General features: G+C 41.3%; 1 long non-coding RNA gene across 2 annotated transcripts in view; it reads left to right on the forward strand.

Moving 5' to 3' along the window:
* The window catches only part of LOC121108266, a 22,760-nt gene continuing 4,333 nt past the window's right edge, over window positions 1-18,427 (forward strand). Inside the window, exons 1-2 of one of the 2 annotated variants that reach the window (XR_005842676.2) lie at window positions 1-1,627; window positions 6,998-7,034. This is a non-coding gene — a long non-coding RNA (uncharacterized LOC121108266). The remainder of the gene's footprint in view (window positions 1,628-6,997; window positions 7,035-18,427) is intronic. The other variant, XR_005842677.2, reaches the window with a different exon arrangement.

The following is an 18,427-nucleotide window of genomic DNA, read 5'->3' on the forward strand; positions in this document are numbered from 1 at the left end:
AGGGCTGAGCGGGGCAGTGCCTAAAATGGCGGGGGGAGCCCGCCGCGGGGTTCCCTTGCCGCGTCGCCCCTCACAGCTTGCGCTTCTGCTGGGACAGCGCTGCTGCGGCAGGTGTCCGGCGGGGAGCCCGTGTCCTGGCCCGGGCAGGTGTCCGCAGCAGGGTGGCCGCTGGGGCTGCTTTAGAGTTCGTATTGCAAGTTTTGAATCATCGAATCGTAATCAGAGAATTACAGAATGGTCTGGGTTGAAAAGCACCTCAAAGATCACGGAGTTTCAACCCCCCTGCCGTGCGCAGCGCCAGAAGGTGAAGTGAACGGCCGTGAGTGTGGTGTGGCATCACCGGGGTATCGTGGTGAGGGTGTCTGAGGGGGGGAACACCTCCCACATCACTTATGTTTTTTTCCTGTGTTCTGCTGACACCGGTCACTGGTTGGGTTTGTATTAGAGCAGCAACGCGTGTACTGAAGTAACATTTTTATCAGAACAGCCCAGCAGTGTGCTGTTTGATCTGCTCTGTATTATAACATTGCCATGATTCACACTGACCCACACCTCAGCTGGAACAGACCACGGTGTGTTAGCGAGGAAGGGGCTGAGGGGTGTTTTTGGGGCCTCAGTGCTCCTGCTGACTCATAAAGTGTTTGTTTGCATTTCCTAGGTTTCAAACTATTCTTCAGTGTATTGTCATATGAAAAACAGGCAGGTATATGTGTAATGCTTGCTTAACCCACTGCATTTGTGAGTAACTCAGCACAAGAGGGATGTTTTTGCTGTCGGCCTCATTTAGACTCAGGGAACACCAGGTTCCTTTCATTTTCGCAAATACGGATTTCAGGAATAATGCAACCGAGCATAATGTGATGCTAGCTGTGTTTTCACTTTATAGACACATATTTTAAGAGTGTGCTTAGACTTGTAAAAATCAAGTGTGCAAGTTATCAAATTCAGAAATCAAAACCCTTTCAGCCATAATTCACACCTCTGGACATGGAAGTGGCTTTCTGGTCACATCAACGGTGTCCCCTCCTGCTTGGTCAGTATGCAGAATGCTTAGTGTTCAGCAGGTGGCTCTTTGTTGTTAGTTAGTCACTCAAAGCATGTATTTGCTCCTGTTTGTCATCACTCACAGCTCCCGTTGGTTCCTATTTGTCATCTACCCAGTAAAGTCTGCTCATCTGAAACTCAGCTCCCTCCTGAGCTCTGAAAAAGTCATAGCCCATCTCTGGACTCCACCATCTTCTTTCTTACTTGCTGTGCTGTTCCGTTTACTATTACAGACTGCTTCATGAATACTTAGTCTCCAGCTCCTAATCACCTTGTTCAGTGAGCTGTTGTCTTCCCACCTGGGTTTTATCTAATCTCCCTTTCAAATTGGCATGCATGTATGTGCTGGCTTTCAGTTTCTATGGTGGTTTCCCTCTCTTTCTATGGTGGTTTCCCTCTCAGCTCTCATCTGGGCCTGTTCCAGCCAGTGCTCTCATGCTGTCTGCCAGCACTGAATTTTCACTGCTCGTTATTTCTTGATTTATTCTATCCAGTCTGTCTTTTTGTTCCCTTTCCATTCAAAGCAGATGGCTTGTCCCTTATTTGCCTGGATCTAGCAACAGTGGAAGGAACTGAGAACAAGGTAAAGGAATTAATTGCTGTCACTAAACAAAACCTGCTGTAGGCTATTGCATAAGGGGTTGGAGAAGTAGCTGAAAAAGTTCTGTAGCTCTCTGCAGACGCAAATGTCACTGCAAGCATGTTTTCTGCAAATGCGACTCTGAGCTTAGCCTGTGAGTATAAGGAGACCAAGCTGATGTACGTTTCTAACTAGGCTACGTCTTTATAGGAATGTCAGCAATTGATATAAAGATGATCTCCTTTCAAAATTAATGAAATTCACTGGTAGTTAAACAGTGGAGCTTATAAGACTGCGTGTAAGGCATCTGTAATGCTAGTGAATTGTCAACTTGCTTTTCAGCAAACTACTGCTCTTGGGTATGTTTAAGCTGTGGATTCTAGAGCTCAACCTTGGCCTTGCTAACAAGACTTTTGTTCTGCTTTTGTTCTCTTTATTTACTTCTATCTAGAAGTTTAGTGTTTTTAGCTAACGTTGTCAGCAGGCATTTTACTTTTCTAGCAAAATTACACATTTATAGTGTGCAGATTAGTTCTGCCTCAAAACTTAAAATATATGTAATAGAAACTGGCCACTTTCTATACAGAGCTAGGTTTCTGCACTTCAATCGCACTGTGAATTTCTGAATTCAGTCAGTGAATGGGTTTTTAGTCCGTGTTTTACTGTAATCCAATCACATCCCTAGTGGGGAAAAAGGTACCACATGTCTTAAATGTTAGCATCTTAAATGCTTTTTTAAGGTGCAAGAAGAGCTTTTTTTTGGGATGGCAGAGGACATAAAGATCTCCCACCTTTAAAAATCTCCTTGTCTTGTAGTAATGGCACAAGCACTTGCCATACCCTTCAAACAGTGTGACTGTGCTAGGGTCCAAGGGTGGAGTGGGAAGTTTGGTTTGAATAAAAGAATAATTTCACTTTGGTAACTTCAGTACCGTGAAGCCTTCCTTCTCGTGTTTCTTGTTCACAAGGTGACACTTACTCACATCTCAAGCAGTCTTTTTTTTTTTTTTTGCTTTTTCTTTTTTCTGCAGAATCTTTGAATAGCCTCAGACTATTTTCTGCCCAGTTCTTGGTCAGCTTTGCTGGCAGACTTATTGGGTGCTACATACTGGTTGTCACTAATGTCCATGACACTCATGTTTTCATCCAGGATCTCAGAAACAAGGGGCAATGGGCAACAACTGTGTTTTATTTTGTGGATAGCAAATCTCCATTTTATTTTACTATGTACTTAGGAATTCACTTCCATTGCCTTTCTTATCCTGTCTACCCCAAGACTCTTGCAATTTTTGGAAATCCTGGCTGTTGTGAATGTGTGTTTTGTGAGTATGGTAGTGGTGTTAGTGCTGGGGATGCCAGTGTGGTTAGCATGTTGATTCGTGGCATTTTTAGGATCATTGTGTTGGAAGAAGGGTTATGTAGTATGGGTTGTTTAAGGAAGTCCATTAATGGTTATTGGGTATCTTCCTGATTTTTCTGACCTTCTGTAAGCAATGTGCTGTATTTATTCCTGATTTTTGGCCTTTAACACTAACTGTGTTTGCACCTTTTCAAAAGTGAGGAGATGCAGGTTTGGACTGGAAGCATCACAAAGAGAAGTGGCAAAGGTCTAGAACAAGATTTTAGGTATGCCTGGTGTCTGGAGGACACAAACGTAGGTGGCCCAAACCTTGCTTCACACTGACAGTAGAGCTGTGACCCCTGTTTACAGTGACTTTGCCTTAATAAAGTACATGCAAAGTAAACAAATAGGCTGGGGCTAAGCAGAATACAAAGCAGTGCTTCTGCACCTAAGTTGGCAGTTGCTTACCCTGCAGTACATGTACCTTCAAGTGTGCATATGCATACACTTAAAAACAAAACAAACAAAACCAAACCAAAACAACAACAACAAACAATGAAAGAATGTTGTGATGCTCAAATCAAGTATTGGAAATTAGGAAGTGCTGTAATTTGGGCGTCCTGTACATTCTCAATTCAGCCTGCTTATGCATGTGCATTTTGAAAGATCTTAAGTTATAACATTACATCCAGTCTTTTCTGTAGTGCACTGCATGGATCATGGGCTCTTGAATGAACAGATAATCTCAAGTACCTCCATTTACAAGTACAGATAGTATCAAGATACCAGGATTTATCTGGTACTGACCTATTATAATACTGTTGTTGTAAACTGGGGAAGTATTCTCTCTGCATAGATAGGAATTCAGAGAAAGGGATATGCAGATAGCTTACAACTGATCAGTGAAAATGAGTGCTTGCATGTCTGCTATACATAATAGCATTCTGTCACCTGTGCTGACTAAACGAAAGAGTAGTTCATTATTAAGTTTAGGAAGAGAAAAAAAAATGTAATACCTCAACAAAAAGGAGTACTGTTACTGTGCTGGCATGATTGTTTGAATGGGTGCTACTGTGCCCTTCTGTAATAGCCAGCCACTCTCCAGAGCATACCACCTGCAAAGAGACAATGCTGAATGAGGCTGCATTGACACTTGGACTTAAAAACAAGGTCAGCCTTACAACAACAGAAAGAAGATTATTAAAGAGCTGTACGCTTAGATATGCAACCTATTTGCTGCATAAATAAAACAATGAAGGCTGTGGCAGGAAATTATTCACTGTATTAATCATTCTGAACTAGATAAGGATATTCCCCATCTTTCTCATTTAGAATCCTATTGGTCAGTCTTGCATAGGAAGTTTATTTAGAGCTAATTGCAAATGTGACTTGGTTTCTGTTGACACCATGGGACTATCCAAACACTAAATTACTTTTAGGAAAAATCTTAATTATCTAACCATTAAGAGTAGTAACTGAAAATATTGAAAGGACAGTGAAAAATCGTAAAAGCCATTTCTACTCACTATATTACTTTTGGAAATACAATGAAGCCACATATGTTCCAAGGGAGTGTTTAAGTTAAATATTACGGCAAAAACTTTTTTGAGCCAAGAATACGTTGCAAAGGGATGAGCATAGTGAAGCATTAAGCCTATTCAGTGGGAAGAGGTAAATGGCTTTTCCTTCTGGAGATAAATTAAATGAATACGTATTCATTTAATTTTGGAGGTAGAGGAGGCATTTCCTCCTGTTTTCCCCTCTATCTTTTGCGCTACTGTTTGCATGTATTGGTTTATAAAACTGTTCTGAAAGGGACTGATGGATGATTTCAGTGTGTCTGTTTTCCCCTCTATCTTTTGTGCTACTGTTTTCCCCTCTATCTTTTGATGGATTGCCCATCTTTTGATGGACTGATGGATGATTTCAGTGTGTCTGTTGCAGTTCTTGTCTACTCCATGTACATCTGCACTGGAAGGAATATAGTGTATGTGGAGTGTATTAAATAATTCCTCTTAAAATAGTCTGAATTATTGCAGTGAATCACAATCCTAATGAGTGTGAACAGTATTGTCCTGCAGCAAACAGGATTCCTGTCTAATATGCATTAATCAGTTCTTCTTTTATTCAGCACCAATAAGTTGTCTGTTGAAAGATATTTCCAGCTCTTTCGACATTTTCCTTGAAACTGGATATAGTCCAGAGAAGATAAGAGCAATCGGGACAATCTGAAAAATGTTTGGAGCAGTTAATTTTTCTTGGCCTAAAGAAGGTCACAGCGGAAATGATAACATACTTAAAATATTCCATGTCTGCAGCATGTCTTCAGTGTACACTGGGTTGATTGGAAAAATAGCGAATTTAGACAGTAGGGAAAAGTTTCTAAACAATTGTCACTAATCGTATTGAGCTCTTCCTAAGGAATCAGTGTGCCTCTATTCACTGGCAGCTTTAAATTAGTTTAGACAAGCAGGAATTATATAGGAATGTATAGTTTACCTTGGCAGGAGAAGTAGGTAAAGTTTCACCTAATTCAAGGTGAAGTTAGTGAAATCTGAATTCAGTAAGGTTCCACATGGTATATTCTATGTTGTGAGTCAAGCTGTGGTCTCGCACTCACGCATCTCTGTTCAAAAACAGATGATAATAGAATGCTATCAAAGCCCTCTCTTATCTGATTCTATCTTGGGAAGTGTTCAGATCCTCAGGTCACATTTATCATTTCCAAGCAATCATGACTCAGATGACAGCAAGATCTCCTTCTGAGATCATGGAAGTTTTTGACTCCAGAGCGAGGAGCCCATACAAACCCCTCTGCATTCTTGCTTCCTTACAGACAGAGATGACAGCAGTGCTCCAAATGAAGAACCAGAAGCTCAGAGGGAGAATTGCAAAGCATCCTGGTACACTATAGAATATCCTTGGGATATTCTATGATTTTATGATGGTGCTGAGAGGGAACATCAGCTAGGTTTTGGAGTAGTAATAGACCTCTGGGAAATTAGTCTATGGCCATTTTGAAGAGATAGACAATAGTTGCAGGAAGATGTTAATCCCAATCCACAAAGTTTGGTGGACATGAGGAGAGCTGTGTGTTGTAAATACAAGATAAAAATACATGAAGTGGCTGATACTAAACCACAGACCTGGTCACCTTCAAAAAAGTAGCATCAAGATGCAGTCTCAGATTTAGGAGCTGACTAAATCATAGACAGATTTCAGAAAGAGAGGAGACGCAACCCTAAATCTGGATAGGAGACTGCAGGAAGTGTGTTGCCAGATACTTGAATTGTCTTCTGTCAAGGCAGATATCTATAAGAAACTAATCCTGTAGGCAAAACAAATGCCATCGTAGTTGTATGTGATTTATGTTTTCACAAAAGGATAGGCAGGAATTTTTATTTATTTATTGTTCATATTTTTGCTTATTTTTACTCATTTTGCATTTAAAACATAAATGAACAAAATAAAGGGATTTTTAGGGCACTAAAGGAATGCTTTGTGTTCTCTCTTCTTTCACTTTCTTGGCAGTCAAGTTAAATGTTTAAATAATTCTCAAGTTAAATGATGTGATTATAAGCAATCTCTAAGAGTTGATCCTTCTGCTTGTGTTGATCTAATCCAGGCTGGGAGAACACAAGAAAACTGGAATATAACATGCCTTTCTGGTTTTATCATGACCATTTGGAGCTGATTCCTTATCTGCCTTGTGGGTGTATGTCTCAGATTATTAGCGATCTAACAAGAATAACCCAAGTAGAAATAACCTAGAAATACGCTAATTTCACTATTAGCCTGACCTTTGCTTTCTTTACTGCCTTTGCTTCTTTGCGTTAGCTCTCCTTTTACTGCCAGCCTGCAGAATGGCATTGCCTACCTGATGCATCTGCTTTCACCTGCTCTTCATGTTTCCCAGTTTGGTAGAAACATGCACATTTTTCTAGTGTTCTTCTGCTAGCACGTGGCTATTACTCCTCATGCTACAGTCCCCAGAACACTTTCAAAAGAGGATTTTTTTTTCTGTCTTTTAGGTCACCTCTACCCGAGGGATGCCTGTAGAAAGAGAAGGTAAAAAGCGATGTTTTGCAAGTTGAATCCTGGAAATGCATTTTTTTTCTTTGTGATTCCTTCATCTCTTGAGAACTCGCCAGAGTTCCAAAGTACTGTTCAATGCTTAAGTAGATCTGTGGCAAATCTACAGAGGAGGAAAGTGGAAATGGAAACATAAGAATGAGTGGAACAAGAGTTGTGTGAAAGGAAGAGTAGTCAGACTTTAAGACAGAAGAGGGAAGAGCAGAATCACTGAGATTTCAGAAACTGGATACTGTTAGTAGGCTAAAGGCCATCAGCCATCACAAGAGGGAGCGGTACTCCCACCTTCAGTCCCACCACTTCCCCTGTGCCAACAATGACATTTTTTTTGGCTCAAGAGATACAAAACAACCTCTAATCCAGAAGCTAGGAAAAAATAATCCCAAAGTGGTATAGTGGTATTGAATGGCAGTCTTGCTTCCCAAGGGATCAGAGCTGGTGTGAAGGAGGCAGAACATGGTACGTTAGAAACAGTAAGATTCTGTGGCCAAAATGCCAAATGTTCTTTGTGGGGAAAAAGGTGGCCATATACTGAAAAAGGAGGAGATAAAATGATTTTGACAGCAGGTGAGGAAGTCTCCAAATTGTCTACACAACCATTCTTTCAGGTAGTTGAAGCAGTCTTGTGACACATATACCAAGCTGTAGGCATACTCTAAATTAGCCATTGTGAGTAAAAGGCAGGTTGTGTTTTCACACATGCCAAGAAGTGGAAATTAACTGTCTTCAGAATTTGAGCTGTGATTTGACTAGAGGACCTTGCCCATTTCAGGTTCAGATGTTAATTTCAATTACGTTAGCTTTATCGACATTATGTAAACACTAGAGTGTAGATAAGGCCTGTGACAGTTGGAGGGATGAACTCTCCAAGAATTGTTCATGGCTCCCTAGGAACTTAGGACTTGTCCAAGCAGTAGTGCTGTTCTCAGTTGTGATAGGATGCTAGGGTTCAGAATCCAAGATGTTAATGGCAGTCATCAGATCCTGTTCATACCACTAAATGCTTACTAATGCTAGGGCGTGTCTAGTCAGTGTCTTTTTAGACTCCAATTTGTATCAAAAAAAGTAAGTAGAAATTTAGATCTTAACAGAAAATGACGAGTTCATTTGAATAGATGGATATCACACTGACTCAAAATATCGGTGATTGATATCAAAACTATATGAATGGTTCCAATCCTGGAGCCATTCTCCAAAATTTCCAGATCTGAAAATCTCTCAAACTAAATAATGTGTGTGGATCTTTGATCATCTCATCAAATCTCTGTTTTATGACCTGTCTCTGAGACTTCCTTAAAAACTGATATTTATAATGACCAATGTAAATTATAGCTGCATTAAGAGATTAGAAAATGACTTGTTGAATCATAGTATTATTTTCATAAATGAGAAAGTGAACTTAATGTAGTGTTCGTACAGTGTCAATCTATCCATTTTTTAAAAATTCTATACTCTCTGGAAACTTGTTATGCTACCAGTCTGAATTGCTCTGTACATTGCATATATGAAACACAGCATGTTAGCCACATTTTTTGGCTACTTATATATGCCTTCCTTTTAACCAAATAATGCATTTAATAACCTCTGACTTCAAATTCCACTTCAAGTGTTTGACCTGGCCAGTTAGCTTATCTGTCACTGTGATGTTTTCTGAAGTCTCATCACGTTCCATGAAAATATTCTTAATTTATCAGTGATTTAAATAACACATGGGAAAGGATGACCTGGAATTTATAATTTATCTAGTAATCAAGAGAGTGAAATGTTACAATAGCCATCTGGTTGGAGTAAGGGTGAAAAGCATACATACTTCTAAGGTCATGGCTTCTCCTTTTGTCAGTGTGTGCACGGGCTTGCACTGTCCCACTCCTCCCCACTGTGCTGGCTCATACGTTGGTACAGTCACACACAGATCTTGGGAACCTAATCCAGAAAGGGGCAAAATTTTACCAAGATCAATTATCCAATCCAGTTGTTTGCATGCTTGTGTCAGCATAAAACAGAGCGCTTCAGAGACATGCACAAATGTCCAAAGGCACTGGAAAGTCAGGCAGCTTATGTGGCTGCAGTCCTGGCTTACAATAATTTTAAACAGAATGAGAAATTAGCATTCAAGAGGCTGCATAGCTAGTAGAAAGAAAGTGTTGTTGTTTTGGGATTGCCTGGTTTATCAGAGGTTAGTTTTTGCCTCATGCAGTTTTATGTCGATAAATTAAATTGAAAAAAGTTAAGCAACAGAAACCTCTTAAATCTTGTTCAGTCTAGTGTTTTATTTCTACATCTGTGAGTGATAGGCGACGTGGTGGTATAGTCACGGTAACAGTTTAGGCTCTGACAGAGTCCAGTAATATTTATGGTGTGTGTTTGAAAGAGTTGAGTAACTTCTCAGTGTGACCTGACAAAGCAGGCAAGAATGTTTCAGTCTGAAATGAAGACAGTGTCGCAGAGGTCAGCCTTTGCATCTTCTGCCAGTGCGGTGCCATCAAGTGAAATACAGAGAATCAGGTTCAAACATAAGAAATGTTGCACAGAGACCAACCAGCAAGTAGGAAATCTATGGAGCTCTTTGCTAAAGGATGCTGGGGATAGAAGAGGTTTTCATGAGTTCCTGGGAAGATGTAGATGGTATCCAAGGCAGTGGGCCTTCCTTTGAATAGTGGTCATGTGCCCCAGTACTCAGACACTCTCACATGAAAAAGATGTGTCTGTCTGTCTGGTTTTGAACGTATTTGGTCCTTTCATAGTTTGTGTGACCTCTCTCTCTAGCTTTAGTAAATGCTGTTTTACCGTAGCTCAAGAGGTTTACAGATTGCTTTTTGTGAATTCTTGTTGCTTTTGTCATAGAGGTGAAAGGGGACTACTTTTTTACTGCTTAAGACATTTGTGAAAAAGCAGATAGGAAACTTTTATGTAACTACTTTATCAGCAGGGTTGTGGTCTGCCTAGAAACAAAGGACAATGTCCACAAAGAAGTGAGTTTAATGCAGAAAGTATGCTGGTTAGCTGGAATACCAGAAAACCTTTTTAATACTCCCCTTCCTGAGAAAGGATATGAAGAGAAATACTGAGCCACTCTGAGTCACACACTTTCCACACAACTATCCGTTTGTTCTCACACTGTTTATTCAGCGGGGCAGGAACCAATCCCATCTCCTCCCAGCTTTTCAGCCCACCTCCTGCTGTCTGCACAGTGAGACAAAATTCACAAGCACCTTATCAGATCTGATGCAGTCATTTGGACTGAGTGAGTGTGAGGACCACCATGCTATCCATCTACCCAAAAAAGCCAGCATTAAAAACATAGCCGTAGTTATTATTTAGGTTTAGAAACATCAATTTTTGTTTTGTTTGAAATTTGTCAGACATCTAAACTAGAGATACATAGTAGTCTCGCATAAATATTTTTGTAGTTAGCATCTAGTCAACTTGCATTTAGAAATCAAATGAACAGAGCTGTGAGGGTTTGAAAGTGATCAGCTGTGTGTGCACAGTACCCATTTTTTGCCATTTGTGTTCTTTGAAAAGCCATGAGAGGAGAGGAAGGACAGAAGATTCTCCCTTCAGCCTTGCTGCATCCTCTGCATGCCGTTTTGTCCCTGCACCTATCCAACCTTCCCTTGGAGTGACAGGGGAGAGTCACTACGCACAACACTGAACCTGGCAGTCCTGCTCTGAGCTCCTGAGCACTGCCTGTTGATAGAAGAGCCCACTGCAAATGTGGGGCTACTGCTGAAAGGTACAGAATCAAGACTGACTTCAATTTTCCCTGCTACTGGGAACTGTTCTGTGTCCTGGGGCATACAGGATTTAGATTTTGTGATGAAGTTCCCAGTTCTGGCTCTTGCTAAGTGAGAAGCTACGTATTTTCCCCTTTTTCTCTTTCTCCATCTCCCAGCTCCCAAGCAAACATCATGTTGGGTGAATGAAGACAGACACCTCCTTGCCTTCCATGTTCCTCCTCATCAGGGGATGCTTCCTCAATCTCAGCCATGAACTTGCACCCACCACCTTCCTTGGTGAAGTCCAAGTCTCCAGCTCACTGTACCTATGTGGAGTGGATCCTTCTCTGTGTGTAAGAGTTGGATGGCTCTTCCCTCAGCTGTGTCTATCTGCAGTAATGCCAGAGGAGCCTCAACTCTCTGGCTCAGAGGTTGTTATCCCACTGTGCAGCATGGCTGCTGTGAGGCCATGAGCTGCCTGCCCCTGTGTCTGTCCTCTGATGCAGGAGTTTCAGCCAGTGCCCTTACTCACCTTATGCTAAAGCACGTCCTGTGTAGTAATCACCAGGGCATTAGTAAGCTTAGGGAAGTCTCAGGGTGGTCACTCATGCATACTGATCCAGGTGCAAGGTGTGTTTCAGGCTGGATCACGCTGCCTCCCCCAAGCCACGAAACTGCCCCAGAGCCCAGGACCCTGAGATCACGAGCATGTATATACAGATGTGACATACAATGCCCTTCCTGATCTGCAGGATGTGAATTTGATGCTCTCTCCTCCCCTTCAGCTTCTTGCTACAGTTAATAATTTAATATACAGAAAGTGTAGTCTTATACAGTTCTCTAGCAGTTGATGAATGTCTTGCAAAACAGTATAAAAGGCTGAAGTGCAAGAGCACTTACATTTCAATTGCATAGAAATTCTGCAGGGTTGCTACAAATACTCAGTGTTTTGGTTATCATCACTGATTTTGTGGCAAATTAATTAAGAGTGAAAATGAAGAAAGTCTAAACGTTCCACAAATATTGGATCAGTGAAAGCTGTAAGTTTTAGGATTGCGAAGGTTGATTTCCCGTATCTAATTCACTTGACGATAACAGCTTCAGCACTCTATCTTGCTCTGAATCTGTTCATTTTCTGCAGAATGAGGCATAAGGCTTCTACCTAATTTTGTCTACTGCAGTACCCAGGATTTGAACCAAGGAAAATTTCGGAGTTTATGCTTCCCACTGTGCTCAGGTTTGTTTATGCTTTGGCAGGAAAGCTGGCTGAACTGGTTTTTCTAGGAGAGAGGCATTCCTATATTATGTTTCCTGAGCTGGTGAAAGACTCCTTTTTTTTTTTTTTTTTTTTTTTTTTTTAATAGCATGCTTGTCATGATCTATCCACAAAAATAATTGAATAGGATTAAATTACTTATAGAGATAAATTACAGTTAAAGTATTTAATTAAATAGTTGGTACAGGTTATAGGAGGCTACAATGAAGTATTGTATGAAGTTTTGAAGGATTTACGATAGATAATTAGGTTGTGATTCATGGTGGAGACCTGTTCCAAAGAGCTAAAAATCATGGTATCTGGCTTCAGACTTCTCGGAGGGAGAGAGAGGAGCAGGCAGCCTCAGCGAGCTGGGACATGACTTGTAAACTCTGAGTGAACCGCTGGCTCAGGTTATGCATTATGTTTTCTTTTGGCCTAATTGGGAGTTATTTGTAACATTCTGTGGAATAGAAGAGGTCAAGGCGAGCTGAAGAAGTAGAGCCTGAAGACAACATGTCCCTCTCTGGTCCGTGAGAGCCCAGCTGCAGAGTAAACAGAAAAACAGCAAAACCAGAGTGAAAACATCTCCGCTATAGGGTGGGATTTGTGCAGGTACCCAGCTAGTATGAGTAGGACTGAGGAGCTCTGGAGAGGACTAGCCCCATGTGAGGGATGACGATGTCCAGCAGAGAAAACCCTGGTTCTGCTTTCTGTCACTGGCTGTGGCAAAACTCAGCTCTTCCTTGCTGACAGCCTTCTCTGGTGCAGGAACAGAAGCAGTCCTCTTTCTTTACCCACTGCCTTAAGTGTTGAGAAGAGCTGGGATTAACCTGTAAAGGGGGCTTCAGCCTATGTACCACCTTATCGTAACACTGTGCTCCTACCTCCCAGGTAGAAGATGCTGTGCTGTCTGAGCATTTTCATTTTCTCCTAGGGAAACTATTCCAATCTGCTTAACACTCTTAGGTGTTCATTGGCACACTTGCATCCCTCATCCTACTTATTAACAGTGACAAGGCAGGCTGTGACCAAACACTACAAGATCTTAAAAAATGTGAAATAAAAGTGCTAAGGGAAGATCTGTGCATTGCTTTCAACCTTATGAGTATTTTAAATAATGAAGTGAACAATTAACACATAGCAAAACAAAATTTCCAGGTTCATCCCCCAAGAGGTACTTGTGAGCAATAAATACCCCTATTCTGTCACTGACTCTGTAACATAATGGCTAATACCGCATCCCCACAGCAGGACCAGCCTTTCTTGGAATATTTGGTTATTATTATGTACAATAATGCTTGGTTTTTATTTGAGCTTAATAGTTCATGGCTTTTAACTAATGTATATTATCTGTTCAGGTTTTTTTAAGCCTCTCCTTTTAGTTCTCAAAAGACTGCTACATACCAGGCAATTGGAAAAAAAAATCACATCAGTTGAAAACTAGACAGTGGTTAACAGTGTGTCTGTATTCAGGTGTTAAAAAGAATGTGCTGACTGTCCCCACCCAGTCTCGTAATGCTTTACACGTAATAAGCATTACCTTTTCATTTATTGTCTGTAGCAGAGCATTTGCCCAAGGAGGCTGTGGATGCCCTATCCCTGGAGGCATTCAAGGCCAGGCTGGATGTGGCTCTGGGCAGCCTGGTCTCGTGGCTGGCGACCATGCACATAGAAGAGGGGTTGAAACTGGATGATCATTGTGGTCCTTTTCAACCCAGGCCATACTATGATTCTGTGATTAGAATAAACACAAGTTGTGTTTTTGAATGACTTCTATTTTGTCTGGAAAATAAGGATGTTTTTATCTTAAATACAAACAAGGTTCTCATGTAACTAAGTCCAGCATTAAAACATTATAAAAAAATGAGTAACTATTATAATCCTCATAATATAAATCCTCTTGGTTGATAATTACCAGTTCTTCAGGGCAAAGGTTGCGTAGTGTTTTATTCATTAGGTGCTCTGTTTTTGCTTGGGTTTTATAGGTGCTATCAAAACACACATTCAGCTCACGGTAAGGAAAGTGGACAAACAAGGAGGCAGTCTGGATCGAAGTCAGCAGTGCACTGGTGCCATTCCTGTGCTGTTGACACAGATTTCATGTGGCACAGAAGGCAACTGAGAAATGTGCTGCTGGGTGCAGCATTACCTTTCCTGTTCCCTACCCACCTACAAGTATTCCCAAGACAGTACAGTGAGTGGGTCAGGTGATACTGTGCATATCTTCCCTTCTGCAGGACTCAGGATCCCTTCCCCGCTGCATGGTACTAAAGGAGAGGACTTTGGGTGACTTAGTTCACCCATGAACTGTGCTTGAAGACACCATCAGGTTTTTTCTGTTGCTTTTCATAAGTCAGATACATCTAAACTATCAGTGATAGGCTGTTCTCTTGTTCGTATTTGCACATTCTCCATTTTAACCCAGCTAATGTTATCCCCCAGAACAATTTGTTATCTCACTTTTTGCTGTAATTAAAGTCAGGTTCCAGCTGATGCTAGTGGATATTTGCCCTCATCAAACTGAAGTTCTCAACTAATGATGACTGTGTTAGAAAAAGGCATTGAGAACCTGGCTAATAGGAATTTTGCCATTAACTTTTATCACACTCAATCCTCACGAGAAGATGGACTTTAAAGGAACTGAGGGTTATGGACGAGGTGACACATCTGGTAGCTATTAATTGTGTTCAAAAGTCTTGAAAAGGATATATTATTGTGCTTAAATTATAAGACAATCATATCAGGGTGCTTTATAAAATGAAAGTATTATCTTTTGAATCATTTAGGAAAAATGTGTATTACTAAATCCTGATAGATTAGATGTTAAAATTGCGATCAGTTTATTTTATTTTATTTTATTTTATTTTATTTAGGGGATTAAATGGATCTCATTTCACCATGTGCTTTGCCAGAGTGAGGAGTTATGACTGGAACTTTAAAAAATGAAATGACAGGCTTGTGAATTTGGCTGGGGGCCATGAATGCAATACTTACCTCATGGAAAAAATGAAAAGGGAAAAGCAGGAACAGTGGCTCCAATTTATGCACAAAACCCCCTGAACAGTCTCGTCCATCCAGTTCAAAAGGTCTGTCTTCCAGTGTATCTATTTTTAATTCAGTTTGCATAATGCTTGTGAAATGTTATAATCAAACCCAGAGATGTGATGTTTTAGTTAGTCTGTTAAGGTACAGCACAAGTTTTCCCACCAGTGTTTTTTGAGTCTGTAGTGTGTTCAGTCTGGGTAACCTAGTGGTAACTGGCAGTGGTTGGAATGTTAAAAGAAGTTTTGAGGGAAGAATGCCTTTGTCCCAGTAGTACTGTTCATTGTTGCTACAAGTAGAATGGGAAGACAACTTACATAATTAGTTTTTGCTAGTAGAAAAGTGTCAGGAGGGATGAGCATAGGTACTTCCTCTGTATAGCAAAAGAGCACAGACTAGATAATAAGCCAAGTCAATGTATTCGGCACTTACAAAGTGTAACCTGGAGTATGGTGCATGCACTGTATTTCAGAAAATGTAGAGGAGAAAACACAAAGGCCAGGGAAGGAGAATGAGATGTCAAGAGAACCTGCTAAGGAGAATTTGAAAGATTTTAGATAGTTTAATCTAGAAGTGATTAGACTGATAGGAATCATTAAATACACAGAATGGGAAAGGGAAGCGAAGGGGAAGGAAAGGAGAGAGGAGAGGAAGAAGAGGAGAAATAAAGAGACTGGCATCAAATGTTGAGTTAGGGTCGGAAGTCTCCATCACTGAAGGTTTCTGAAAACAGGTCAAGTGAGCATCAGTGAGGAGTGACATGGTGACTGCTATTTGCAGGCAAGTTGATAGACATGCTTTCCTGAAGAGCCGTCCTTCTATCCAATCTTTTGTGACTACCACTTGAGCATTGCCATTCCTCTGTATTCCATAATTAGTGGTAGGGACATCTTGCCGTGAGATACCTGGGTACAATTTCTAACCTCTGTCTGGCTCCTGATTAGGTTCTTCTTTGCTTCTTGTTGCCATGTGGGCTACGGAAATGTGACAGCTGAACCTATTTCTTGGTTATAGCTGGAGGAGGTAACTTCTGCCCCCGCTCAAAGCATAGATTCTAGCTCTTCATCCATTTATTGCCTTGACATTTCCACATCAGCTGGGCTGCAGAACCAGGAATCTATGTGGACAGAGCTGGGATGACTAACCATTTATTAGAAGGGAAGGTTTTATGGCCATTAACTTTGTTGTGTTACTATACTTATGCATGATGGCACTTCTGAGTCACTGTGACAGCTACCGTTACACAATACTCTGACTAAGACACGTATGCTGTGGATGTTCTGGACACAAAACAGTTTGTTTATGGATATATGGTGACCTGATAAAATAAGGACGGAACTATGAGTAGGACTTTTTAGGGGATCTTCCTCAGAAATGACACTCCTGTGTGTCTCCTGAGAGCACAGTGAAAGAGAGAAGAAATGACAGTCACCAGTGTGCACTGACAGGGTAAGGAGGCTCCTCTTTCACACAGAAACACCAAGGGCAGTACTCTTTATCTTAAGCATATCAATTCTTTCTGAAACCTTTGGTGGAAATGGGCTAAGTAAGGATACCTTGCCCATCTGCAGAGATGCGTATGCTCATCTTCCCTTCACCCTGGCAATGAAGAGTCTGGAAGATGTGTGCAAAGGAAGAGGCGTCCCAGCGTCTGTCTGCAGGGCAGAAACCAGCAGGAACTGCAGATGGCTAGAAGTAGAGTAGAGCTTCATCAGGTAGAAGTCTCTGCAATCCTGCCTAAGATGGGGTGAAAAGAAGGGAAAGTTCTTCTAATATAATAGTGAAAGTTACTAAGGTGGCATCTCATGGCTCAGGATTACCATATCCTCTAGCTACATTGAAAGATAAATTTATTTCATTAGCTGGTTGAGAATGTTTCTCTGCTGTCAGCTTTTCCCAGCCCTGCTTATTTGTAGAATCAAGGTACTTTGATGAGAAATGCAGCAAGAATACCACATGAAGGAAAGTAATCTGCAAAACAGTGTTTTGGGGGCTACATAGTCATGCTTTCTACTTGGCAGTGAATTTTACAGAAAAACTATTGTAGAGTGAGCATTCTGACACACTTGGAAAAGCTGATATGGGTTGTACTGAGTTTCTGAAATTGCAGGGTGTGACAACTTGCCTACAATTAAAGAAACAGTTATACTACTTACAGAGCAGTCTGCTACACCCTGCACACATGCTCATGATGCCAAAACTAAGGTATGTGCAACACTTACAGGTGCTGACTCTAACAGGAGCCTCAGCAACAAGGCGTAGAATGGTTCTCTGGGCTGAGCACTGAGCAGGCAGAGAAACAGAGCCCTGCTGCTGTCTGGCTAATACCTTCAGCCTTTGTGCAGTTCACATTTTTATTGCAATGACCGGAATTACCACACCAAACAAATGACAGCTGTCATTTGTACCATTCCAGATGAACTACGTAATGCACTCAGAAGTGTCACAGAATAAACAGCAAAGAGTTGGATAGAAGAAGGTGACAATGACCTGCCTTGGTCACGGTGCAAACGATGTCATCCTTGCTGTGCTCTGGTTAAAACATACATAGCCATCATAGTAGTTTCTTGTCTAGTACAATGAGCAAGAGTAAAAAATCTCTAACCAAACTCTAGCTGCTTGTCCCTACTTCTGTTGCAAAACCTTTGGTGAGATGAATGAGCTGAAAGGACCCCTCACAGAATGCAGCTGTTTGATTGCTAAAGTTAGCTCGGGATGTGCCCCCATGTGACAACTGTTTCTGGTGAACTATGTAAGAAGTTCACCCTTAAAAACATCTTTGTTTTTTGCATGCAGTCTCACTGCTGCAGAATGTAACTTGTGGTTTGCTGGAGAAGCCGTGGGTTTAGTCTCTGGGGCAGGATATCTTTATCAGCGTCATTACAAAAAGTGATCAACTATGTCTATGGCTCGTAAAATATCTGGGTTATGTATTCAAAAAAGAAGTACAGGAAATGCCTGCTTGAGCATTACAGCAGTGTTTTTAAATAAAACTGTCTGATAAGTGGCTGTACATACAGACATCTACACATAGGCACTGACACATAGACCTACACATATGCATGCAGGCAGGCTGAATTCCCACCTCACATGCTCCAGCTCAGCTGCAGCATGGACGCAGCAGTGTTTGCTAAGATTGCCCCATGCTCTCTGGCCACAGAGCTGGCCTGATCCCGTTGCTCAGCCCACAGGTCCTGGGCCAGGAGAGAGGCAGTGCTTGCTTCTCACGAATAGAGTGGTGCCTCCTCTGGCACCCCAGTCCCACATCCCTCACCAATTTCCTTCTCCTCCATCAGGAGATCTGAAGCAGGCCGTTCCTGTTAGCAGACATGCAAATGTGGGCCATTTGC

Source organism: Gallus gallus, chromosome Z (assembly GCF_016699485.2).
Source record: "Gallus gallus isolate bGalGal1 chromosome Z, bGalGal1.mat.broiler.GRCg7b, whole genome shotgun sequence".
Classification (NCBI taxonomy): Eukaryota; Metazoa; Chordata; class Aves; order Galliformes; family Phasianidae; genus Gallus; species Gallus gallus.